This window comes from Nycticebus coucang, unplaced genomic scaffold (genome assembly GCF_027406575.1).
Source record: "Nycticebus coucang isolate mNycCou1 unplaced genomic scaffold, mNycCou1.pri scaffold_88, whole genome shotgun sequence".
Lineage (NCBI taxonomy): Eukaryota > Metazoa > Chordata > Mammalia > Primates > Lorisidae > Nycticebus > Nycticebus coucang.
The window spans coordinates 70,438-96,850 of NW_026515599.1; positions in this window are offsets into that span (position 1 = coordinate 70,438).

The window sequence follows — 26,413 nt, forward strand, 5'->3', positions numbered from 1 at the left end:
GTATGGCCAAAAAATATATAAATAAATAAATATATAATCCCACACACGTATACTGTCCTAGCTGGTTGTGTAGACCTGAATGAAGAAGAGTTTTTTTTTTTTTTTTTTTTTTGATATGAATGACACACCCCCTAGGCCCACACACTGCCGAGTTCGCTCTTTAGCTCTAGTAGTTACACAGGAGGCAAGCAGTGCGTATTGTCAGAAGAACCGTTTCAGAATAAAGGGAGAGTGAGAATGAAGGGGGAGAGAGACGGAGAGGGGGGAGAAGGGAGGGAGGAGAGAGGAAGAGAGATAGAGAGAGGGAGAGAGAGAGAAAAGGAACACGAAAGAAGGAACACGGGGTTTGGAGGAGCGAGGCGAGTCTCAGAGCCTCAGGGGAACCAGAACTTATACAAGGGCGCCACCTGCTGGACTGACTAGGCCAAAACACGCAGAAGAGACTTCTGGTCGACCAACAGGCGCTAAGGTGACAGGATCCCCGGTCTAAGGTCTGCCACGGACGTCTGGTCATCCGCGGGGCACCGTGCACACCCAAGTTTCCTAACACCCACATGTGCTCTACGTGGGTGTCATGCATGCCTGCCTGCCTGGCACGAGAACCCGGCGTGCTCACTCTTAGCTAGCTCCCGGGTTTCATATGCAGGTGCGGGGGCCAGGGGAGGGGGGATGTTACGAGGGAAGGAGAGAAAGAAAGGGGAGAGGGAGTGGAGGACGGAGGGATGTGTGTGGCAGCATCTCCTTTAGTAGTTCATAGGCGTCATGATCGTGTGTTCCAGCACAAGTGTGAGATGTGCAATGAGAGAAACAAGGGATAAAAGAAGGAAAAAGAAACCCCGAAAGTGGTGCCTTGGGACACGCAGTCAGAACAAGTCAGCAACCTGCAGACACGGAGGACCGGCCCTCTCCGCAGCCAATTGGAGGCCGCCAACAAGAGGTCAAGAGCTGGGGCCTCAGCGGGGGTTTTTCTCAGCTCAGAAACGCCTGTGCCTGTGCGTGGGCGCAGCCCCTGGCTCAAGGATTAGGGCGCCGGCCCCGTATTATACCGTGGGTGTTGGTTCAAGCCCGGACTCCGCCAGAACTGGAAAGCAAAGAAACGAACCCATTTTCGGGAGCTCAACTCAGTGAGTTGAAGCGATCCGCCCACCTAGACCCCCCAAAGTGCTTCGATTACAGGCCTGAGCCACCTCACGTCGCCCAACCTAATTCGATTTAGTTAAATATCCTTCTCCCACACCTGGTTTCACTGTATCTGGAGAGCTGTATGTGTGGGGGGAAGCTATTGTTAAGTATAGAAAATAACGGGGGCGGGGCCTGTGGCTCAGTGAGCAAGGCGCCGGCCCCATATACCGAGGGTGGTGTGTTCAACCCCAGGCCAGGCCGAACTGCAACAAAAGAGCCGGGCGTTCTGGCGGCCGCCTGTAATCCAAGCTACTCGGGAGACCGAGGCAGGATTATCGCCTAAGCCCAGGAGATGGAGGTTGCTGTGAGCTGTGTGACGCCACGGCACTCTACCCAGGGCAATAAAGGGAAACTCTGTCTCTACAAAAAGGAAAAGGAATACAAGTTAACGGGTGGCGCCTGTGGGTGAAAGGAGTAGGGTGCCGGCCCCATATACAGAGGAGGTGGGTGGCGAGAAAAACTGCCCCCTCCTCAAAACCATTTCGTTGAAAGAGTTCGCCTGCGGGCACCCCCGCCCTCCGCCCGCATATTGCGGAGGTGGCGGGTTCAAACCAAGCCCCGACAAAATACTGGAAAGAAAAAAAACAAGAAAGAACGAAGGAAGGAAGGGAGGGATGGAGGGAAGGAGAAAGGTTGGGACGGAACGATGGAAGGAAGGAAGGAAGGAAGGAAAATGAAAGAGTAAAAGTGGTTCAGTGCCTGTTCCTCAGAGGCTTAGGGCACCGGACCCAAGTTCCAGAGGTGGCGGGTTGAAACCGTGCCCCAGTCAAACACAGCAGAAGAAGGAAAATATTTAATAAATAAATAGATAAATAAATAGGCTGGCGTGGCGTGGGGGAGTGGTGCATAGCACAGTGGTTAAGGCACCAACCACATCCACCGAGGAGGCTGGCGGATTCCAGCCCTGTCTGACAAGCTACACAACAATGACAACTGCAACAAAGCAAAAATACCCTGGCGCTGTGGTGGGCTCATGCAGTCCCAGGTATTTGGGAGGCTGAGGCCAGACAATCGTTCACGCCCAAGAGTTGGAGGTTCTTGAGAGCTGTGACACCACACCAAGGCAATCTACGGAGGGTGACTCAGTGAAGGTCTGCCTCAGCAAAACAAAAAAAAAAAAAAAAAAAAAATTCAAATGAATTCAATTTTGAATTCAAAAATTCAAAAAATAAATTAATAAATGTTAAAATTGATCTAATATAGAAGTAAATAGACACGTAGCACACTTCCTGGAACAGAAACTCTTCCTCTCCCCGAACCCCCGCTTTCCAATCCAGAAAAAAACTTCACTAATGAATTAAGAGTTTTTTTTTTTTTTTTTTGTAGAGACCGAGTGTCACTTTAAACCCTTCGGGTAGAGTGCCATGGCATCACACAGCTCACAGCAACTTCCAACTCCTGGGCTTAAGCGATTCTCTTGCCTCAGCCTCCCGAGTAGCTGGGACGAAAGTAGCCCGCCACCATGCCCAGCTATTTTTTGGTTGCATTTCAGCCGGGGCCGGGTTTGAACGCGCCACCCTCGGTCTGTGGGGCTGGAGCTTTACCGACTGAGCCACAGGCGCCGCCCCTCAGTTAAGTTTTCGACCTTTATTTCTGATCTGTTCCGTTTTACAGAAGAGCTAAGCAGCCAAGCACAGAGGCGCTGACCTGACCTGACCTGACCTGACCTGACCGGAGCCGAGGTTGAAGGGAAGAACTCCTAGGATCTGTCCCCGCCCTTCTCAGCACCGCCTCCCCACTGGGCTTTGAGAGGACCGATCTGTCGCCGGGAACAGCTCCATACACACCCAAAGAAGTTATGGGGTTGGGGGCGGTTGATCTCCACTCTGATGCTAGCATTCTGGGAGGCCGAGGCCGGTGGAGACAGGAGATGACCGCCCCACACCCCAGCATAGTCCCACCTGTTCGGGAGTCTGAAGCAAAAGCATCCCTGGAGCTCAAGAATTCGAGTGTGCTGTGACTTGTGAATGGCGCCACACCGCTCTTCCCAGTGAAGGTGGACTGAGGGTGTATGGCCAAAAAATATATAAATAAATAAATATATAATCCCACACACGTATACTGTCCTAGCTGGTTGTGTAGACCTGAATGAAGAAGAGTTTTTTTGTTTTGTTTTTTTTTTTTTTGATATGAATGACACACCCCCTAGTCCCACACACTGCCGAGTTCGCTCTTTAGGTCTAGTAGTTACGCAGGAGGCAAGCAGTGCGTATTGTCAGAAGAACCGTTTCAGAATAAAGGGAGAGTGAGAATGAAGGGGGAGAGAGACGGAGAGGGGGGAGAAAGGGAGGGAGACAGGGAGAGAGATAGAGAGAGGGAGAGAGAGAGAAAAGGAACACGAAAGAAGGAACAAGGGGTTTGGAGGAGCGAGGCGAGTCTCAGAGCCTCAGGGGAACCAGAACTTATACAAGGCCGCCACCTGCTGGACTGACTAGGCCAAAACACGCAGAAGAGACATCTGGTAGACCAACAGGCGCTAAGGTGACAGGATCCCCGGTCTAAGGTCTGCCACGGACGTCTGGTCATCCGCGGGGCACCGTGCACACCCAAGTTTCCTAACACCCACATGTGCTCTACGTGGGTGTCATGCATGCCTGCCTGCCTGGCACGAGAACCCGGCGTGCTCACTCTTAGCTAGCTCCCGGGTTTCATATGCAGGTGCGGGGGCCAGGGGAGGGGGGATGTTACGAGGGAAGGAGAGAAAGAAAGGGGAGAGGGAGTGGAGGACGGAGGGATGTGTGTGGCAGCATCTCCTTTAGTAGTTCATAGGCGTCATGATCATGTGTTCCAGCACAAGTGTGAGATGTGCAATGAGAGAAACAAGGGATAAAAGAAGGAAAAAGAAACCCCGAAAGTGGTGCCTTGGGACACGCAGTCAGAACAAGTCAGCAACCTGCAGACACGGAGGACCGGCCCTCTCCGCAGCCAATTGGAGGCCGCCAACAAGAGGTCAAGAGCTGGGGCCTCAGCGGGGGTTTTTCTCAGCTCAGAAACGCCTGTGCCTGTGCGTGGGCGCAGCCCCTGGCTCAAGGATTAGGGCGCCGGCCCCGTATTATACCGTGGGTGTTGGTTCAAGCCCGGACTCCGCCAGAACTGGAAAGCAAAGAAACGAACCCATTTTCGGGAGCTCAACTCAGTGAGTTGAAGCGATCCGCCCACCTAGACCCCCCAAAGTGCTTCGATTACAGGCCTGAGCCACCTCACGTCGCCCAACCTAATTCGATTTAGTTAAATATCCTTCTCCCACACCTGGTTTCACTGTATCTGGAGAGCTGTATGTGTGGGGGGAAGCTATTGTTAAGTATAGAAAATAACGGGGGCGGGGCCTGTGGCTCAGTGAGCAAGGCGCCGGCCCCATATACGGAGGGTGGTGTGTTCAACCCCAGGCCAGGCCGAACTGCAACAAAAGAGCCGGGCGTTCTGGCGGCCGCCTGTAATCCAAGCTACTCGGGAGACCGAGGCAGGATTATCGCCTAAACCCAGGAGATGGAGGTTGCTGTGAGCTGTGTGACGCCACGGCACTCTACCCAGGGCAATAAAGGGAAACTCTGTCTCTACAAAAAGGAAAAGGAATACAAGTTAACGGGTGGTGTCTGTGGGTGAAAGGAGTAGGGTGCCGGCCCCATATACAGAGGAGGTGGGTGGCGAGACAAACTGCCCCCTCCTCAAAACCATTTCGTTGAAAGAGTTCGCCTGCGGGCACCCCCGCCCTCCGCCCGCATATTGCGGAGGTGGCGGGTTCAAACCAAGCCCCGACAAAAAACTGGAAAGAAAAAAAACAAGAAAGAACGAAGGAAGGGAGGGAGGGATGGAGGGAAGGAGAAAGGTTGGGACGGAACGATGGAAGGAAGGAAGGAAGGAAGGAAGGAAAATGAAAGAGTAAAAGTGGTTCAGTGCCTGTTCCTCAGAGGAGTAGGGCACCGGCCCCAATTTCCAGAGGCGGCGGGTTGAAACCGGGCCCCAGTCAAACACAGCAGAAGAAGGAAAATATTTAATAAATAAATAGATAAATAGATAGGCTGGCGTGGCGTGGGGGGTGGTGCATAGCACAGTGGTTAAGGCACCAACCACATCCACCGAGGAGGCTGGCGGATTCCAGCCCTGTCTGACAAGCTACACAACAATGACAACTGCAACAAAGCAAAAATACCCTGGCGCTGTGGTGGGCTCATGCAGTCCCAGGTATTTGGGAGGCTGAGGCCAGACAATCGTTCACGCCCAAGAGTTGGAGGTTCTTGAGAGCTGTGACACCACACCAAGGCAATCTACGGAGGGTGACTCAGTGAAGGTCTGCCTCACCAAAAAAAAAAAAAAAAAAAAAAATCAAATGAATTCAATTTTGAATTCAAAAATTCAAAAAATAAATTAATAAATGTTAAAATTGATCTAATATAGAAGTAAATAGACACGTAGCACACTTCCTGGAACAGAAACTCTTCCTCTCCCCGAATCCCCGCTTTCCAATCCAGAAATAAACTTCAGTAATGAATTAAGTGTTTTTTTTTTTTTTTTTGTAGATACCGAGTGTCACTTTAAACCCTTCGGGTAGAGTGCCATGGCATCACACAGCTCACAGCAACTTCCAACTCCTGGGCTTAAGCGATTCTCTTGCCTCAGCCTCCCGAGTAGCTGGGACGAAAGTAGCCCGCCACCATGCCCAGCTATTTTTTGGTTGCATTTCAGCCGGGGCCGGGTTTGAACGCGCCACCCTCGGTCTGTGGGGCTGGAGCTTTACCGACTGAGCCACAGGCGCCGCCCCTCAGTTAAGTTTTCGACCTTTATTTCTGATCTGTTCCGTTTTACAGAAGAGCTAAGCAGCCAAGCACAGAGGCGCTGACCTGACCTGACCTGACCTGACCTGACCGGAGCCGAGGTTGAAGGGAAGAACTCCTAGGATCTGTCCCCGCCCTTCTCAGCACCGCCTCCCCACTGGGCTTTGAGAGGACCGATCTGTCGCCCGGAACAGCTCCATACACACCCAAAGAAGTTATGGGGTTGGGGGCGGTTGATCTCCACTCTGATGCTAGCATTCTGGGAGGCCGAGGCCGGTGGAGACAGGAGACGACCGCCCCACACCCCAGCATAGTCCCACCTGTTCGGGAGTCTGAAGCAAAAGCATCCCTGGAGCTCAAGAATTCGAGTGTGCTGTGACTTGTGAATGGCGCCACACCGCTCTTCCCAGTGAAGGTGGACTGAGGGTGTATGGCCAAAAAATATATAAATAAATAAATATATAATCCCACACACGTATACTGTCCTAGCTGGTTGTGTAGACCTGAATGAAGAAGAGTTTTTTTTTTTTTTTTTTTTTGATATGAATGACACACCCCCTAGGCCCACACACTGCCGAGTTCGCTCTTTAGCTCTAGTAGTTACACAGGAGGCAAGCAGTGCGTATTGTCAGAAGAACCGTTTCAGAATAAAGGGAGAGTGAGAATGAAGGGGGAGAGAGACGGAGAGGGGGGAGAAAGGGAGGGAGAGAGGAAGAGAGATAGAGAGAGGGAGAGAGAGAGAAAAGGAACACGAAAGAAGGAACACGGGGTTTGGAGGAGCGAGGCGAGTCTCAGAGCCTCAGGGGAACCAGAACTTATACAAGGCCGCCACCTGCTGGACTGACTAGGCCAAAACACGCAGAAGAGACATCTGGTAGACCAACAGGCGCTAAGGTGACAGGATCCCCGGTCTAAGGTCTGCCACGGACGTCTGGTCATCCGCGGGGCACCGTGCACACCCAAGTTTCCTAACACCCACATGTGCTCTACGTGGGTGTCATGCATGCCTGCCTGCCTGGCACGAGAACCCGGCGTGCTCACTCTTAGCTAGCTCCCGGGTTTCATATGCAGGTGCGGGGGCCAGGGGAGGGGGGATGTTACGAGGGAAGGAGAGAAAGAAAGGGGAGAGGGAGTGGAGGACGGAGGGATGTGTGTGGCAGCATCTCCTTTAGTAGTTCATAGGCGTCATGATCATGTGTTCCAGCACAAGTGTGAGATGTGCAATGAGAGAAACAAGGGATAAAAGAAGGAAAAAGAAACCCCGAAAGTGGTGCCTTGGGACACGCAGTCAGAACAAGTCAGCAACCTGCAGACACGGAGGACCGGCCCTCTCCGCAGCCAATTGGAGGCCGCCAACAAGAGGTCAAGAGCTGGGGCCTCAGCGGGGGTTTTTCTCAGCTCAGAAACGCCTGTGCCTGTGCGTGGGCGCAGCCCCTGGCTCAAGGATTAGGGCGCCGGCCCCGTATTATACCGTGGGTGTTGGTTCAAGCCCGGACTCCGCCAGAACTGGAAAGCAAAGAAACGAACCCATTTTCGGGAGCTCAACTCAGTGAGTTGAAGCGATCCGCCCACCTAGACCCCCCAAAGTGCTTCGATTACAGGCCTGAGCCACCTCACGTCGCCCAACCTAATTCGATTTAGTTAAATATCCTTCTCCCACACCTGGTTTCACTGTATCTGGAGAGCTGTATGTGTGGGGGGAAGCTATTGTTAAGTATAGAAAATAACGGGGGCGGGGCCTGTGGCTCAGTGAGCAAGGCGCCGGCCCCATATACGGAGGGTGGTGTGTTCAACCCCAGGCCAGGCCGAACTGCAACAAAAGAGCCGGGCGTTCTGGCGGCCGCCTGTAATCCAAGCTACTCGGGAGACCGAGGCAGGATTATCGCCTAAACCCAGGAGATGGAGGTTGCTGTGAGCTGTGTGACGCCACGGCACTCTACCCAGGGCAATAAAGGGAAACTCTGTCTCTACAAAAAGGAAAAGGAATACAAGTTAACGGGTGGTGTCTGTGGGTGAAAGGAGTAGGGTGCCGGCCCCATATACAGAGGAGGTGGGTGGCGAGACAAACTGCCCCCTCCTCAAAACCATTTCGTTGAAAGAGTTCGCCTGCGGGCACCCCCGCCCTCCGCCCGCATATTGCGGAGGTGGCGGGTTCAAACCAAGCCCCGACAAAAAACTGGAAAGAAAAAAAACAAGAAAGAACGAAGGAAGGGAGGGAGGGATGGAGGGAAGGAGAAAGGTTGGGACGGAACGATGGAAGGAAGGAAGGAAGGAAGGAAGGAAAATGAAAGAGTAAAAGTGGTTCAGTGCCTGTTCCTCAGAGGAGTAGGGCACCGGCCCCAATTTCCAGAGGCGGCGGGTTGAAACCGGGCCCCAGTCAAACACAGCAGAAGAAGGAAAATATTTAATAAATAAATAGATAAATAGATAGGCTGGCGTGGCGTGGGGGGTGGTGCATAGCACAGTGGTTAAGGCACCAACCACATCCACCGAGGAGGCTGGCGGATTCCAGCCCTGTCTGACAAGCTACACAACAATGACAACTGCAACAAAGCAAAAATACCCTGGCGCTGTGGTGGGCTCATGCAGTCCCAGGTATTTGGGAGGCTGAGGCCAGACAATCGTTCACGCCCAAGAGTTGGAGGTTCTTGAGAGCTGTGACACCACACCAAGGCAATCTACGGAGGGTGACTCAGTGAAGGTCTGCCTCACCAAAAAAAAAAAAAAAAAAAAAAATCAAATGAATTCAATTTTGAATTCAAAAATTCAAAAAATAAATTAATAAATGTTAAAATTGATCTAATATAGAAGTAAATAGACACGTAGCACACTTCCTGGAACAGAAACTCTTCCTCTCCCCGAATCCCCGCTTTCCAATCCAGAAATAAACTTCAGTAATGAATTAAGTGTTTTTTTTTTTTTTTTGTAGATACCGAGTGTCACTTTAAACCCTTCGGGTAGAGTGCCATGGCATCACACAGCTCACAGCAACTTCCAACTCCTGGGCTTAAGCGATTCTCTTGCCTCAGCCTCCCGAGTAGCTGGGACGAAAGTAGCCCGCCACCATGCCCAGCTATTTTTTGGTTGCATTTCAGCCGGGGCCGGGTTTGAACGCGCCACCCTCGGTCTGTGGGGCTGGAGCTTTACCGACTGAGCCACAGGCGCCGCCCCTCAGTTAAGTTTTCGACCTTTATTTCTGATCTGTTCCGTTTTACAGAAGAGCTAAGCAGCCAAGCACAGAGGCGCTGACCTGACCTGACCTGACCTGACCTGACCGGAGCCCAGGTTGAAGGGAAGAACTCCTAGGATCTGTCCCCGCCCTTCTCAGCACCGCCTCCCCACTGGGCTTTGAGAGGACCGATCTGTCGCCCGGAACAGCTCCATACACACCCAAAGAAGTTATGGGGTTGGGGGCGGTTGATCTCCACTCTGATGCTAGCATTCTGGGAGGCCGAGGCCGGTGGAGACAGGAGACGACCGCCCCACACCCCAGCATAGTCCCACCTGTTCGGGAGTCTGAAGCAAAAGCATCCCTGGAGCTCAAGAATTCGAGTGTGCTGTGACTTGTGAATGGCGCCACACCGCTCTTCCCAGTGAAGGTGGACTGAGGGTGTATGGCCAAAAAATATATAAATAAATAAATATATAATCCCACACACGTATACTGTCCTAGCTGGTTGTGTAGACCTGAATGAAGAAGAGTTTTTTTTTTTTTTTTTTTTTGATATGAATGACACACCCCCTAGGCCCACACACTGCCGAGTTCGCTCTTTAGCTCTAGTAGTTACACAGGAGGCAAGCAGTGCGTATTGTCAGAAGAACCGTTTCAGAATAAAGGGAGAGTGAGAATGAAGGGGGAGAGAGACGGAGAGGGGGGAGAAAGGGAGGGAGAGAGGAAGAGAGATAGAGAGAGGGAGAGAGAGAGAAAAGGAACACGAAAGAAGGAACACGGGGTTTGGAGGAGCGAGGCGAGTCTCAGAGCCTCAGGGGAACCAGAACTTATACAAGGCCGCCACCTGCTGGACTGACTAGGCCAAAACACGCAGAAGAGACATCTGGTCGACCAACAGGCGCTAAGGTGACAGGATCCCCGGTCTAAGGTCTGCCACGGACGTCTGGTCATCCGCGGGGCACCGTGCACACCCAAGTTTCCTAACACCCACATGTGCTCTACGTGGGTGTCATGCATGCCTGCCTGCCTGGCAGGAGAACCCGGCGTGCTCACTCTTAGCTAGCTCCCGGGTTTCATATGCAGGTGCGGGGGCCAGGGGAGGGGGGATGTTACGAGGGAAGGAGAGAAAGAAAGGGGAGAGGGAGTGGAGGACGGAGGGATGTGTGTGGCAGCATCTCCTTTAGTAGTTCATAGGCGTCATGATCGTGTGTTCCAGCACAAGTGTGAGATGTGCAATGAGAGAAACAAGGGATAAAAGAAGGAAAAAGAAACCCCGAAAGTGGTGCCTTGGGACACGCAGTCAGAACAAGTCAGCAACCTGCAGACACGGAGGACCGGCCCTCTCCGCAGCCAATTGGAGGCCGCCAACAAGAGGTCAAGAGCTGGGGCCTCAGCGGGGGTTTTTCTCAGCTCAGAAACGCCTGTGCCTGTGCGTGGGCGCAGCCCCTGGCTCAAGGATTAGGGCGCCGGCCCCGTATTATACCGTGGGTGTTGGTTCAAGCCCGGACTCCGCCAGAACTGGAAAGCAAAGAAACGAACCCATTTTCGGGAGCTCAACTCAGTGAGTTGAAGCGATCCGCCCACCTAGACCCCCCAAAGTGCTTCGATTACAGGCCTGAGCCACCTCACGTCGCCCAACCTAATTCGATTTAGTTAAATATCCTTCTCCCACACCTGGTTTCACTGTATCTGGAGAGCTGTATGTGTGGGGGGAAGCTATTGTTAAGTATAGAAAATAACGGGGGCGGGGCCTGTGGCTCAGTGAGCAAGGCGCCGGCCCCATATACGGAGGGTGGTGTGTTCAACCCCAGGCCAGGCCGAACTGCAACAAAAGAGCCGGGCGTTCTGGCGGCCGCCTGTAATCCAAGCTACTCGGGAGACCGAGGCAGGATTATCGCCTAAGCCCAGGAGATGGAGGTTGCTGTGAGCTGTGTGACGCCACGGCACTCTACCCAGGGCAATAAAGGGAAACTCTGTCTCTACAAAAAGGAAAAGGAATACAAGTTAACGGGTGGCGCCTGTGGGTGAAAGGAGTAGGGTGCCGGCCCCATATACAGAGGAGGTGGGTGGCGAGAAAAACTGCCCCCTCCTCAAAACCATTTCGTTGAAAGAGTTCGCCTGCGGGCACCCCCGCCCTCCGCCCGCATATTGCGGAGGTGGCGGGTTCAAACCAAGCCCCGACAAAATACTGGAAAGAAAAAAAACAAGAAAGAACGAAGGAAGGGAGGGAGGGATGGAGGGAAGGAGAAAGGTTGGGACGGAACGATGGAAGGAAGGAAGGAAGGAAGGAAGGAAAATGAAAGAGTAAAAGTGGTTCAGTGCCTGTTCCTCAGAGGAGTAGGGCACCGGCCCCAATTTCCAGAGGCGGCGGGTTGAAACCGGGCCCCAGTCAAACACAGCAGAAGAAGGAAAATATTTAATAAATAAATAGATAAATAGATAGGCTGGCGTGGCGTGGGGGGTGGTGCATAGCACAGTGGTTAAGGCACCAACCACATCCACCGAGGAGGCTGGCGGATTCCAGCCCTGTCTGACAAGCTACACAACAATGACAACTGCAACAAAGCAAAAATACCCTGGCGCTGTGGTGGGCTCATGCAGTCCCAGGTATTTGGGAGGCTGAGGCCAGACAATCGTTCACGCCCAAGAGTTGGAGGTTCTTGAGAGCTGTGACACCACACCAAGGCAATCTACGGAGGGTGACTCAGTGAAGGTCTGCCTCACCAAAAAAAAAAAAAAAAAAAAAAAAATCAAATGAATTCAATTTTGAATTCAAAAATTCAAAAAATAAATTAATAAATGTTAAAATTGATCTAATATAGAAGTAAATAGACACGTAGCACACTTCCTGGAACAGAAACTCTTCCTCTCCCCGAACCCCCGCTTTCCAATCCAGAAAAAAACTTCACTAATGAATTAAGAGTTTTTTTTTTTTTTTTTTTTGTAGAGACCGAGTGTCACTTTAAACCCTTCTGGTAGAGTGCCATGGCATCACACAGCTCACAGCAACTTCCAACTCCTGGGCTTAAGCGATTCTCTTGCCTCAGCCTCCCGAGTAGCTGGGACGAAAGTAGCCCGCCACCATGCCCAGCTATTTTTTGGTTGCATTTCAGCCGGGGCCGGGTTTGAACGCGCCACCCTCGGTCTGTGGGGCTGGAGCCTTACCGACTGAGCCACAGGCGCCGCCCCTCAGTTAAGTTTTCGACCTTTATTTCTGATCTGTTCCGTTTTACAGAAGAGCTAAGCAGCCAAGCACAGAGTCGCTGACCTGACCTGACCTGACCTGACCTGACCGGAGCCGAGGTTGAAGGGAAGAACTCCTAGGATCTGTCCCCGCCCTTCTCAGCACCGCCTCCCCACTGGGCTTTGAGAGGACCGATCTGTCGCCAGGAACAGCTCCATACACACCCAAAGAAGTTATGGGGTTGGGGGCGGTTGATCTCCACTCTGATGCTAGCATTCTGGGAGGCCGAGGCCGGTGGAGACAGGAGACGACCGCCCCACACCCCAGCATAGTCCCACCTGTTCAGGAGTCTGAAGCAAAAGCATCCCTGGAGCTCAAGAATTCGAGTGTGCTGTGACTTGTGAATGGCGCCACGCCGCTCTTCCCAGTGAAGGTGGACTGAGGGTGTATGGCCAAAAAATATATAAATAAATAAATATATAATCCCACACACGTATACTGTCCTAGCTGGTTGTGTAGACCTGAATGAAGAAGAGTTTTTTTTTTTTTTTTTTTTTGATATGAATGACACACCCCCTAGGCCCACACACTGCCGAGTTCGCTCTTTAGCTCTAGTAGTTACACATGAGGCAAGCAGTGCGTATTGTCAGAAGAACCATTTCAGAATAAAGGGAGAGTGAGAATGAAGGGGGAGAGAGACGGAGAGGGGGGAGAAAGGGAGGGAGGGGAGAGGGAGAGAGATAGAGAGAGGGAGAGAGAGAGAAAAGGAACACGAAAGAAGGAACACGGGGTTTGGAGGAGCGAGGCGAGTCTCAGAGCCTCAGGGGAACCAGAACTTATACAAGGCCGCCACCTGCTGGACTGAGTAGGCCAAAACACGCAGAAGAGACATCTGGTCGACCAACAGGCGCTAAGGTGACAGGATCCCCGGTCTAAGGTCTGCCACGGACGTCTGGTCATCCGCGGGGCACCGTGCACACCCAAGTTTCCTAACACCCACATGTGCTCTACGTGGGTGTCATGCATGCCTGCCTGCCTGGCAGGAGAACCCGGCGTGCTCACTCTTAGCTAGCTCCCGGGTTTCATATGCAGGTTTGGGGGCCAGGGGAGGGGGGATGTTACGAGGGAAGGAGAGAAAGAAAGGGGAGAGGGAGTGGAGGACGGAGGGATGTGTGTGGCAGCATCTCCTTTAGTAGTTCATAGGCGTCATGATCGTGTGTTCCAGCACAAGTGTGAGATGTGCAATGAGAGAAACAAGGGATAAAAGAAGGAAAAAGAAACCCCGAAAGTGGTGCCTTGGGACACGCAGTCAGAACAAGTCAGTAACCTGCAGACACGGAGGACCGGCCCTCTCCGCAGCCAATTGGAGGCCGCCAACAAGAGGTCAAGAGCTGGGGCCTCAGCGGGGGTTTTTCTCAGCTCAGAAACGCCTGTGCCTGTGCGTGGGCGCAGCCCCTGGCTCAAGGATTAGGGCGCCGGCCCCGTATTATACCGTGGGTGTTGGTTCAAGCCCGGACTCCGCCAGAACTGGAAAGCAAAGAAACGAACCCATTTTCGGGAGCTCAACTCAGTGAGTTGAAGCGATCCGCCCACCTAGACCCCCCAAAGTGCTTCGATTACAGGCCTGAGCCACCTCACGTCGACTAACCTAATTCGATTTAGTTAAATATCCTTCTCCCACACCTGGTTTCACTGTATCTGGAGAGCTGTATGTGTGGGGGGAAGCTATTGTTAAGTATAGAAAATAACGGGGGCGGGGCCTGTGGCTCAGTGAGCAAGGCGCCGGCCCCATATACCGAGGGTGGTGTGTTCAAACCCCAGGCCAGGCCGAACTGCAACAAAAGAGCCGGGCGTTCTGGCGGCCGCCTGTAATCCAAGCTACTCGGGAGACCGAGGCAGGATTATCGCCTAAGCCCAGGAGATGGAGGTTGCTGTGAGCTGTGTGACGCCACGGCACTCTACCGAGGGCAATAAAGGGAAACTCTGTCTCTACAAAAAGGAAAAGGAATACAAGTTAACGGGTGGCGCCTGTGGGTGAAAGGAGTAGGGTGCCGGCCCCATATACAGAGGAGGTGGGTGGCGAGAAAAACTGCCCCCTCCTCAAAACCATTTCGTTGAAAGAGTTCGCCTGCGGGCACCCCCGCCATCCGCCCGCATATTGCGGAGGTGGCGGGTTCAAACCAATCCCCGACAAAAAACTGGAAAGAAAAAAAATAAGAAAGAACGAAGGAAGGAAGGGAGGGATGGAGGGAAGGAGAAAGGTTGGGACGGAACGATGGAAGGAAGGAAGGAAGGAAGGAAGGAAGGAAGGAAGGAAAATGAAAGAGTAAAAGTGGTTCAGTGCCTGTTCCTCAGAGGAGTAGGGCACCGGCCCCATGTTCCAGAGGCGGCGGGTTGAAACCGGGCCCCAGTCAAACACAGCAGAAGAAGGAAAATATTTAATAAATAACTCCAAAATTGATCACATTTTAGGTCACAAGTCTAACCTCAGTAAATTTAAAGAATAGAAATTATTCCATGCATCTTCTCGGACCATCATGGAATAAAACTTGAATTGAGTAACAACAGGAATCTGCATACCCATACAAAAACATGGAAGTTAAATAACCTTATGCTGAATGATAGCTGGGTCAGAGATGAGATTAAGAAAGAAATCACCAATTTTTTGGAACAAAATGACAATGAAGACACAAGCTATCAGAACCTCTGGGACACTGCAAAGGCAGTTCTAAGAGGGAAATTTATAGCACTGCAAGCCTTCCTCAAGAGAACGGAAAGAGAGGAAGTTAACAACTTAATGGGACATCTCACGCAACTGGAAAAGGAAGAACATTCCAACCCCAAACCCAGTAGAAGAAAAGAAATAACCAAAATTAGAGCAGAATTAAATGAAATTGAAAACAAAAGAATAATACAACAGATCAATAAATCAAAAAGCTGGTTTTTTGAAAAGGTCAATAAAATAGATAAACCTCTGGGCCAACCTAATCAGGAAAAAAAGAGTAAAATCTCTAATATCATCAATCAGAAACAACAAAGACAAAATAACCACAGACTCATCAGAAATCCAAAAAATCCTTAATGAATATTACAAGAAACTTTATTCTCAGAAATATGAAAATCTGAAGGAAATAGACCGGTACTTGGAAGCACGCCACCTTCCAAGACTTAACCAGAATCAAGTGGAAATGTTGAACAGACCCATAACAAGTTCAGAAATAGCATCAACTATACAAAACCTCCCTAAAAAGAAAAGCCCGGGACCAGATGGTTTCACGTCAGAATTCTACCAAACCTTTAAAGAGGAATTAGTACCTATATTACTCAACCTGTTCCAAAATGTAGAAAAAGAAGGAAGACTACCCAACACGTTCTATGAAGCAAATATCACCCTGATCCCCAAACCAGGAAAAGACCCAACAAGAAAAGAAAATTATAGACCAATATCACTAATGAATATAGATGCAAAAATATTCAACAAGATCCTAACAAACAGAATCCAGCAACACATCAAACAAATTATACATCATGACCAAGTTGGTTTTATCCCAGGGTCTCAAGGCTGGTTCAATATACGTAAATCTATAAATGTAATTCAGCACATAAACAAATTAAAAAACAAAGACCATATGATTCTCTCAATTGATGCAGAAAAAGCTTTTGATAATATCCAGCATCCCTTCATGATCAGAACACTCAAGAAAATTGGTCTAGAAGGGACTTTTCTTAAACTGATAGAGGCTATCTACAGCAAACCCACAGCCAATATCATATTGAATGGAGTTAAATTGGAATCATTTCCACTCAGATCAGGAACCAGACAAGGCTGCCCATTGTCTCCATTGCTTTTCAACATTGTAATGGAACTTTTAGCCACCGCAATTAGGGAAGAAAAGGCGATCAAGGGTATCCATATAGGGTCAGAAGAGATCAAACTCTCGCTCTTCGCAGATGATATGATTGTGTATCTGGAAAACACTAGGGACTCTACTACAAAACTCCTAGAAGTGATCAAGGAATACAGCAGCGTCTCAGGTTACAAAATCAACATTCATAAATCGGTAGCCTTTATATACACCAACAACAGTCAAATTGAAAAAGCAGTTAAGGACTCTATCCCATTCACAGTAGTGCCAAAGAAGATGAAATATTTGGGAATTTACCTAACAAAAGACGTGAAAGATCTCTATAAAGAGAACTATGAAACTCTAAGAAAAGAAATAGCTGAAAATGTTAACAAATGGAAAAACATACCATGCTCATGGCTAGGAAGAATCAACATTATCAAAATGTCCATACTACCCAAAGCAATATATACTTTCAACGCACTCCCTATTAAAGCTCCACTGTCATATTTTAAAGATCTTGAAAAAACATTACTTCGTTTTATATGGAATCAGAAAAAACCTCGAATAGCCAAGACATTACTCAGAAATAAAAACAAAACAGGAGGAATCACACTACCAGACCTCAGACTTTACTACAAATCGATAGTGATCAAAACAGCATGGTATTGGCACAAAAACAGAGAAGTAGATATCTGGAATAGAATAGAGAACCAAGAGATGAATCCAGCTACTTACCGCTATTTGATTTTTGACAAGCCAATTAAAAACATTCAGTGGGGAAAAGATTCCCTATTTAACAAATGGTGCTGGGTGAACTGGGCTGGCAAACCTGCAGAAGACTGAAATTAGACCCACACCTTCCACCATTAACTAAGATAGACTCTCATTGGATTAAAGATTTAAACTTAAGACATGAAACTATAAAAATACTAGAGGAGAATGCAGGGAAAACCCTTGAAGAAATTGGTCTGGGTGAGTATTTCATGAGGAGAACCCCCCGGGCAATTGAAGCAGCTTCAAAAATACACTACTGGGACTTGATCAAACTAAAAAGCTTCTGCACAGCTAAGAACACAGTAAGCAGAGCAAGCAGACAGCCCTCAGAATGGGAGAAAATATTTGCAGGGTATAACTCTGACAAAGGTTTAATAACCAGAATCCACAGAGAACTCAAACGCATCAGCAAGAAAAAAACAAGGGATCCCATCGCAGGCTGGGCAAGGGATTTGAAGAGAAACTTCTCTGAAGAAGACAGGCGCACGGCCTTCAGACATATGAAAAAATGCTCATCATCTTTAATCATCAGAGAAATGCAAATCAAAACTACTTTGAGATATCATCTAACTCCAATGAGACTAGCCTATATCACAAATCTCAAGACCGGAGATGTTGGCGTGGATGCGGAGAAAAGGGAACACTTCTGCACTGCTGGTGGGAATGCAAATTAATACATTCCTTTTGGAGGGATATATGGAGAACACTCAGAGATCTAAAAATAGATCTGCCATTCAATCCTGTAATTCCTCTGCTGGGCATATACCCAGAAGACCAAAAATCACAACATAACAAAGATATTTGTACCAGAATGTTTATTGCAGCCCAATTCATAATTGCTAAGTCATGGAAAAAGCCGAAGTGCCCATCGATCCACGAATGGATTAATAAATTGTGGTATATGTATACCATGGAATACTATGCAGCCTTAAAGAAAGATGGAGACTTTACCTCTTTCATGTTTACATGGATGGAGCTGGAACATATTCTTCTTAGTAAAGTATCCCAAGAATGGAAGAAAAAATATCCAATGTACACAGCCCTACTATGAAACTAATTTGGGAATCTCACATGAAAGCTATAACCCAACTACAACTTAACAATAGGGGGAAGTGGGAAAGGGGGGGGGTGGGTAGAGGGAGGGGAATCGGTGGGATCACACCTGTGGTGCATATTACAGGGGTATTTGCGAAACTTGGTAAATGTAGAATATAAATGTTTTGGCACAGTAACTGAGATAACGCCGGAAAGGCTATGTTAACCACTGGGATAAAAATGTGTCAAATGGTTTATGAAGTGAGTGTATGATGCCCCATAATCATATCATTGTATACACTTATGATTTAATAAAAAAATTAAAAAAAAAAAAAAAAAAAAAAAAAGAAAATATTTAATAAATAAATAGATAAATAAATAGGCTGGCGTGGCGTGGGGGGGTGGTGCATAGCACAGTGGTTAAGGCACCAACCACATCCACCGAGGAGGCTGGCGGATTCCAGCCCTGTCTGACAAGCTACACAACAATGACAACTGCAACAAAGCAAAAATACCCTGGCGCTGTGGTGGGCTCATGCAGTCCCAGGTACTTGGGAGGCTGAGGCCAGACAATCATTCACGCCCAAGAGTTGGAGGTTCTTGAGAGCTGTGACACCACACCAAGGCAATCTACGGAGGGTGACTCAGTGAAGGCTGCCTCACCAAAAAAAAAAAAAAAAAAAAAAAAATTCAAATGTATTCAATTTTGAATTCAAAAATTCAAAAAATAAATTAATAAATGTTAAAATTGATCTAATATAGAAGTAAATAGACACGTAGCACACTTCCTGGAACAGAAACTCTTCCTCTCCCCGAACCCCCGCTTTCCAATCCAGAAATAAACTTCAGTAATGAATTAAGAGTTTTTTTTTTTTTTTTTTTTTTTTTTTTGTAGAGACCGAGTGTCACTTTAAACCCTTCGGGTAGAGTGCCATGGCATCACACAGCTCACAGCAACTTCCAACTCCTGGGCTTAAGCGATTCTCTTGCCTCAGCCTCCCGAGTAGCTGGGACGAAAGTAGCCCGCCACCATGCCCAGCTATTTTTTGGTTGCATTTCAGCCGGGGCCGGGTTTGAACGCGCCACCCTCGGTCTGTGGGGCTGGAGCTTTACCGACTGAGCCACAGGCGCCGCCCCTCAGTTAAGTTTTCGACCTTTATTTCTGATCTGTTCCGTTTTACAGAAGAGCTAAGCAGCCAAGCACAGAGGCGCTGACCTGACCTGACCTGACCTGACCTGACCTGACCGGAGCCGAGGTTGAAGGGAAGAACTCCTAGGATCTGTCCCCGCCCTTCTCAGCACCGCCTCCCCACTGGGCTTTGAGAGGACCAATCTGTCGCCGGGAACAGCTCCATACACACCCAAAGAAGTTATGGGGTTGGGGGCGGTTGATCTCCACTCTGATGCTAGCATTCTGGGAGGCCGAGGCCGGTGGAGACAGGAGACGACCGCCCCACACCCCAGCATAGTCCCACCTGTTCGGGAGTCTGAAGCAAAAGCATCCCTGGAGCTCAAGAATTCGAGTGTGCTGTGACTTGTGAATGGCGCCACACCGCTCTTCCAGTGAAGGTGGACTGAGGGTGTATGGCCAAAAAATATATAAATAAATAAATATATAATCCCACACACGTATACTGTCCTAGCTGGTTGTGTAGACCTGAATGAAGAAGAGTTTTTTTGTTTTTTTTGTTTTTTTTTTATATGAACGACACACCCCCTAGGCCCAAACACTGCCGAGTTCGCTCTTTAGCTCTAGTAGTTACACAGGAGGCAAGCAGTGCGTATTGTCAGAAGAAACCGTTTCAGAATAAAGGGAGAGTGAGAATGAAGGGGGAGAGAGACGGAGAGGGGGGAGAACGGGAGGGAGAGAGGGAGAGAGATAGAGAGAGGGAGAGAGAGAGAAAAGGAACACGAAAGAAGGAACACGGGGTTTGGAGGAGCGAGGCGAGTCTCAGAGCCTCAGGGGAACCAGAACTTATACAAGGCCGCCACCTGCTGGACTGACTAGGCCAAAACACGCAGAAGAGACATCTGGTCGACCAACAGGCGCTAAGGTGACAGGATCCCCGGTCTAAGGTCTGCCACGGACGTCTGGTCATCCGCATCCGCGGAGGCACCGTGCACACCCAAGTTTCCTAACAACCCACATGTGCTCTACGTGGGTGTCATGCATGCCTGCCTGCCTGGCAGGAGAACCCGGCGTGCTCACTCTTAGCTAGCTCCCGGGTTTCAATAGGCAGGTGCGGGGGCCAGGGGAGGAGGGATGTTACGAGGGAAGGAGAGAAAGAAAGGGGAGAGGGAGGTGGAGGACGGAGGGATGTGTGTGGCAGCATCTCCTTTAGTAGTTCATAGGCGTCATGATCATGTGTTCCAGCACAAGTGTGAGATGTGCAATGAGAGAAACAAGGGATAAAAGAAGGAAAAAGAAACCCCCGAAAGTGGTGCCTTGGGACACGCAGTCAGAACAAGTCAGCAACCTGCAGACACGGAGGACCGGCCCTCTCCGCAGCCCAATTGGAGGCCGCCAACAAGAGGTCAAGAGCTGGGGCCTCAGCGGGGGTTTTTCTCAGCTCAGAAACGCCTGTGCCTGTGCGTGGGCGCAGCCCCTGGCTCAAGGATTAGGGCGCCGGCCCCCGTATTATACCGTGGGTGTTGGTTCAAGCCCGGACTCCGCCAGAACTGGAAAGCAAAGAAACGAACCCAATTTTCGGGAGCTCAACTCAGTGAGTTGAAGCGATCCGCCCACCTAGGACCCCCCAAAGTGCTTCGATTACAGGCCTGAGCCACCTCACGTCGCCCAACCTAATTCGATTTAGTTAAATATCCTTCTCCCACACCTGGTTGTCACTGTATCTGGAGAGCTGTATGTGTGGGGGGAAGCTATTGTTAAGTATAGAAAATAACGGGGGCGGGGCCTGTGGCTCAGTGAGCAAGGCGCCGGCCCCATATACGGAGGGTGGTGTGTTCAAACCCCAGGCCAGGCCGAACTGCAACAAAAGAGCCGGGCGTTCTGGCGGCCGCCTGTAATCCAAGCTACTCGGGAGACCGAGGCAGGATTATGGCCTAAGCCAGGAGATGGAGGTTGCTGTGAGCTGTGTGACGCCACGGCACTCTACCGAGGGCAATAAAGGGAAACTCTGTCTCTTACAGAAAGAAAAAGGAATACAAGTTAACGGGTGGCGCCTGTGGGTGAAAGGAGTAGGGTGCCGGCCCCCATATACAGAGGAGTGTGGGTGGCGAGAAAAACTGCCCCCTCCTCAAAACCATTTCGTTGAAAGAGTTCGCCTGCGGGCACCCCCCGCCCTCCGCCCGCATATTGCGGAGGTGGTGGCGGGTTCAAACCAAGCCCCGACAAAAAACTGGAAAGAAAAAAAAACAAGAAAGAACGAAGGAAGGAAGGGAGGGATGGAGGGAAGGAGAAAGTTTGGGACGGAACGATGGAAGGAAGGAAGGAAGGAAGGAAAATGAAAGAGTAAAAGTGGTTCAGTGCCTGTTCCTCAGAGGAGTAGGGCACCGGCCCCATGTTCCAGAGGCGGCGGGTTGAAACCGGGCCCCAGTCAAACACAGCAGAAGAAGGAAAATATTTAATAAATAAATAGATAAATAAATAGGCTGGCGTGGCGTGGGGGGGTGGTGCATAGCACAGTGGTTAAGGCACCAACCACATCCACCGAGGAGGCTGGCGGATTCCAGCCCTGTCTGACAAGCTACACAACAATGACAACTGCAACAAAGCAAAAATACCCTGCGCGCTGTGGTGGGCTCATGCAGTCCCAGGTACTTGGGAGGGCTGAGGCCAGACAATCATTCACGCCCAAGAGTTGGAGGTTCTTGAGAGCTGTGACACCACACCAAGGCAATCTACGGAGGGTGACTCAGTGAAGGTCTGCCTTACCAAAAAAAAAAAAAAAAAAAATTCAAATGAATTCAATTTTGAATTCAAAAATTCAAAAAATAAATTTAATAAATGTTAAAAATTGATCTAATATAGAAGTAAATAGACACGTAGCACACTTCCTGGAACAGAAACTCTTCCTCTCCCCGAACACCCGCTTTCCAATCCAGAAATAAACTTCAGTAATGAATTAAGAGTTTTTTTTTTTTTTTTTGTAGAGACCGAGTGTCACTTTAAACCCTTCGGGTAGAGTGCCATGGCATCACACAGCTCACAGCAACTTCCAACTCCTGGCTTAAGCGATTCTCTTGCCTCAGCCTCCCGAGTAGCTGGGACGAAAGTAGCCCGCCACCATGCCCAGCTATTTTTTGGTTGCATTTCAGCCGGGGCCGGGTTTGAACGCGCCACCCTCGGTCTGTGGGGGCTGGAGCCTTACCGACTGAGCCACAGGCGCCGCCCCCTCAGTTAAGTTTTCGACCTTTATTTCTGATCTGTTCCGTTTTTACAGAAGAGCTAAGCAGCCAAGCACAGAGGCGCTGACCTGACCTGACCTGACCTGACCTGACCGGAGCCGAGGTTGAAGGGAAGAACTCCTAGGATCTGTCCCCGCCCTTCTCAGCACCGCCTCCCCACTGGGCTTTGAGAGGACCGATCTGTCGCGGGAACAGCTCCATACACACCCAAAGAAGTTATGGGGTTGGGGCCGGTTGATCTCCACTCTGATGCTAGCATTCTGGGAGGCCGAGGCCGGTGGAGACAGGAGACGACCGCCTCCACACCCCAGCATAGTCCCACCTGTTCGGGAGTCTGAAGCAAAAGCATCCCTGGAGCTCAAGAATTCGAGTGTGCTGTGACTTGTGAATGGCGCCACACCGCTCTTCCCAGTGAAGGTGGACTGAGGGTGTATGGCCAAAAAATATATAAATAAATAAATATATAATCCCACACACGTATACTGTCCTAGCTGGTTGTGTAGACCTGAATGAAGAAGAGTTTTTTTTTTTTTTTTTTTTTTTTGATATGAAATGACACACCCCCTAGGCCCACACACTGCCGAGTTCGCTCTTTAGCTCTAGTAGTTACACAGGAGGCAAGCAGTGCGTATTGTCAGAAGAACCGTTTCAGAATAAAGGGAGAGTGAGAATGAAAGGGGGAGAGAGACGGAGAGGGGGGAGAAAGGGAGGGAGAGAGAGGATGAGAGATAGAGAGAGGGAGAGAGAGAGAAAAGGAACACGAAAGAAGGAACACGGGGTTTGGAGGAGCGAGGCGAGTCTCAGAGCCTCAGGGAACCAGAACTTATACAAGGCCGCCCACCTGCTGGACTGACTAGGCCAAAACACGCAGAAGAGACATCTGGTCGACCAACAGGCGCTAAGGTGACAGGATCCCCGGTCTAAGGTCTGCCACGGGAAGTCTGGTCATCCGCGGGGCACCGTGCACACCCAAGTTTCCTAACACCCACATGTGCTCTACGTGGGTGTCATGCATGCCTGCCTGCCTGGCATGAGAACCCGGCGTGCTCACTCTTAGCTAGCTCCCGGGTTTCATAGGCAGGTGCGGGGGCCAGGGGAGGGGGGATGTTACGAGGGAAGGAGAGAAAGAAAGGGGAGAGGGAGTGGAGGACGGAGGGATGTGTGTGGCAGCATCTCCTTTAGTAGTTCATAGGCGTCATGATCATGTGTTCCAGCACAAGTGTGAGATGTGCAATGAGAGAAACAAGGGATAAAAGAAGGAAAAAGAAACCCCGAAAGTGGTGCCTTGGGACACGCAGTCAGAACAAGTCAGCAACCTGCAGACACGGAGGACCGGCCCTCTCCGCAGCCAATTGGAGGCCGCCAACAAGAGGTCAAGAGCTGGGGCCTCAGCGGGGGTTTTTCTCAGCTCAGAAACGCCTGTGCCTGTGCGTGGGCGCAGCCCCTGGCTCAAGGATTAGGGCGCCGGCCCCGTATTATACCGTGGGTGTTGGTTCAAGCCCGGACTCCGCCAGAACTGGAAAGCAAAGAAACGAACCCATTTTCGGGAGCTCAACTCAGTGAGTTGAAGCGATCCGCCCACCTAGACCCCCCAAAGTGCTTCGATTACAGGCCTGAGCCACCTCACGTCGCCCAACCTAATTCGATTTAGTTAAATATCCTTCTCCCACACCTGGTTTCACTGTATCTGGAGAGCTGTATGTGTGGGGGGAAGCTATTGTTAAGTATAGAAAATAACGAGGGCGGGGCCTGTGGCTCAGTGAGCAAGGCGCCGGCCCCATATACGGAGGGTGGTGTGTTCAACCCCAGGCCAGGCCGAACTGCAACAAAAGAGCCGGGCGTTCTGGCGGCCGCCTGTAATCCAAGCTACTCGGGAGACCGAGGCAGGATTATGGCCTAAGCCCAGGAGATGGAGGTTGCTGTGAGCTGTGTGACGCCACGGCACTCTACCGAGGGCAATAAAGGGAAACTCTGTCTCTACAGAAAGAAAAAGGAATACAAGTTAACGGGTGGCGCCTGTGGGTGAAAGGAGTAGGGTGCCGGCCCCATATACAGAGGAGGTGGGTGGCGAGACAAACTGCCCCCTCCTCAAAACCATTTCGTTGAAAGAGTTCGCCTGCGGGCACCCCCGCCCTCCGCCCGCATATTGCGGAGGTGGCGGGGTTCAAACCAAGCCCCGACAAAAAACTGGAAAGAAAAAAAACAAGAAAGAACGAAGGAAGGGAGCGAGGGATGGAGGGAAGGAGAAAGGTTGGGACGGAACGATGGAAGGAAGGAAGGAAGGAAGGAAGGAAAATGAAAGAGTAAAAGTGGTTCAGTGCCTGTTCCTCAGAGGAGTAGGGCACCGGCCCCAATTTCCAGAGGCGGCGGGTTGAAACCGGGCCCCAGTCAAACACAGCAGAAGAAGGAAAATATTTAATAAATAAATAGATAAATAGATAGGCTGGCGTGGCGTGGGGGGTGGTGCATAGCACAGTGGTTAAGGCACCAACCACATCCACCGAGGAGGCTGGCGGATTCCAGCCCTGTCTGACAAGCTACACAACAATGACAACTGCAACAAAGCAAAAATACCCTGGCGCTGTGGTGGGCTCATGCAGTCCCAGGTATTTGGGAGGCTGAGGCCAGACAATCGTTCACGCCCAAGAGTTGGAGGTTCTTGAGAGCTGTGACACCACACCAAGGCAATCTACGGAGGGTGACTCAGTGAAGGTCTGCCTCACCAAAAAAAAAAAAAAAAAAAAAAAATCAAATGAATTCAATTTTGAATTCAAAAATTCAAAAAATAAATTAATAAATGTTAAAATTGATCTAATATACAAGTAAATAGACACGTAGCACACTTCCTGGAACAGAAACTCTTCCTCTCCCCGAATCCCCGCTTTCCAATCCAGAAATAAACTTCAGTAATGAATTAAGTGTTTTTTTTTTTTTTTTTGTAGATACCGAGTGTCACTTTAAACCCTTCGGGTAGAGTGCCATGGCATCACACAGCTCACAGCAACTTCCAACTCCTGGGCTTAAGCGATTCTCTTGCCTCAGCCTCCCGAGTAGCTGGGACGAAAGTAGCCCGCCACCATGCCCAGCTATTTTTTGGTTGCATTTCAGCCGGGGGCCGGGTTTGAACGCGCCACCCTCGGTCTGTGGGGCTGGAGCTTTACCGACTGAGCCACAGGCGCTTCCGTTTTACAGAAGAGCTAAGCAGCCAAGCACAGAGGCGCTGACCTGACCTGACCTGACCTGACCTGACCGGAGCCGAGGTTGAAGGGAAGAACTCCTAGGATCTGTCCCCGCCCTTCTCAGCACCGCCTCCCCACTGGGCTTTGAGAGGACCGATCTGTCGCCCGGAACAGCTCCATACACACCCAAAGAAGTTATGGGGTTGGGGGCGGTTGATCTCCACTCTGATGCTAGCATTCTGGGAGGCCGAGGCCGGTGGAGACAGGAGACGACCGCCCCACACCCCAGCATAGTCCCACCTGTTCGGGAGTCTGAAGCAAAAGCATCCCTGGAGCTCAAGAATTCGAGTGTGCTGTGACTTGTGAATGGCGCCACACCGCTCTTCCCAGTGAAGGTGGACTGAGGGTGTATGGCCAAAAAATATATAAATAAATAAATATATAATCCCACACACGTATACTGTCCTAGCTGGTTTTGTAGACCTGAATGAAGAGTTTTTTTTGTTTTTTTTTTTTTTATATGAACGACACACCCCCTAGGCCCACACACTGCCGAGTTCGCTCTTTAGCTCTAGTAGTTACACAGGAGGCAAGCAGTGCGTATTGTCAGAAGAACCGTTTCAGAATAAAGGGAGAGTGAGAATGAAGGGGGAGAGAGACGGAGAGGGGGGAGAAAGGGAGGGAGAGAGGGAGAGAGATAGAGAGAGGGAGAGAGAGAGAAAAGGAACACGAAAGAAGGAACACGGGGTTTGGAGGAGCGAGGCGAGTCTCAGAGCCTCAGGGGAACCAGAACTTATACAAGGCCGCCACCTGCTGGACTGACTAGGCCAAAACACGCAGAAGAGACATCTGGTCGACCAACAGGCGCTAAGGTGACAGGATCCCCGGTCTAAGGTCTG